Genomic DNA, 1583 nt, shown 5'->3' with positions numbered 1-1583 from the left:
AAAACTGGCCGAACACGTTTGCTGAAATTGACATGTATATGGACCAGAATGCGATCTACTCTGTTGGCGGTAGGCGTTATACTGGGAAAAATCTAGTTTTCGAGTATTTTGTGTTGAAATATTTTATGTGTGAAACGGCCACGCGCGCGTGACGTCATGAAAAGCGCTTAGGCTAGCTTCCATCTTGCTACGAAACAAAGGAAACTGACGTTACGCGTTATTAATTCAGTTAGGCGTTAATCGATAAACAAAGGCGTAATAATTGTGTTTTGAATTCAATCGGTAGTACACATGCATGTCTTTTGTGCACATTGTGGTTTTTTAAGAACATGACATAAATCTATTGTTATTAACGTATTGAGTGCGACGAGTTAAAGAAAGGTTTACACGGCTAGGCTTCCGAGATAAATGTAAGTACACACTGGTATTAGAATGGTATTTCTATTTATCGATAATATCTTGACTGAATATAAATGATATTCAGACAATTACATTATTACGGTTTAATAATTTTATTATTTAATCAATATAATAAACGCAAGCAGCAAATCAATTAATTTCGTTTGTAGTGGAAACGAAAGTAAACAAACCAACCTTCAAAATGGCTGACGACATAGCAACGTAGGAATTAACGCTCAGAAATTATTTACAAAATAAGATCATCAGAAATGATGTAAAAGTGAACGCTAATTCGCTGTTTTGTAGATAAGTATACGATCTATGAAAAACCATAACATTTGACATAAAAACACCCGTGGATATTGAAAATCTTCAGCGTAACGAAATAGCAGACATCACACGGTGTCTCATCTGATTCTACGCTGTTTGCCAAGGGCCGATAATGAATGGAAATGCACAAACTCAGTAACTGGCAAGCATATAAGCATAGTAGGTTGTTTCGTGATTATTAGAAACGACTACATAATTCTTTTGGTTCAGCCAGTGCAACTTAACAGAAATAAGTATAAAAAGTTTCTACACCTGACAACAATGTGCCAACTTAATACAAGGTAAGTTGGTTACATTATTTAAATATTGCAAGCTTACAGTATCCAAACAATAAACAGCTGGTACATGGTAATGTCATCGTTTTAATAAGCCCGTGGTTAATTACCCTTTTTAATCTTATGGATCAATGCATCTCTAACACCTTCAATTGACTTGTTGTGAAAAATATACACCCTCAGTGCATCTTATCCCATACACCATCACTCACTTACTAAGGCTCGATTGATCATACTCGGCTTGGGTACTACTTACCGGTACATGTACCCCGGGTACTCTTAATTTTACTTACATGTACCCGGGTACGGTAAATAAACTTAAACATACCCGCAAATATTAGATTGTATCTGATTTGTATATCCGCCAAAAATCCGATGCGTTAACAGTGGTCTCTGGAAGCACCGGCAGCGGCGATTTCACTGGTTACATTCAATCTACATGCAGGCTACTTGTCCCCAAAATATCAATTGAAATGGTGCAAATGCACATGTTTTATTGCTTAATCGCCGGCTACTTGAAAATATAACTGGCTTCTCAGATGTTCTGGAGAACACTGCGTTAAACATGCTACCGATTAA

This window comes from Dreissena polymorpha, chromosome 4 (genome assembly GCF_020536995.1).
Source record: "Dreissena polymorpha isolate Duluth1 chromosome 4, UMN_Dpol_1.0, whole genome shotgun sequence".
Classification (NCBI taxonomy): Eukaryota; Metazoa; Mollusca; class Bivalvia; order Myida; family Dreissenidae; genus Dreissena; species Dreissena polymorpha.
Note: the sequence above shows the minus strand (reverse complement) of the source record.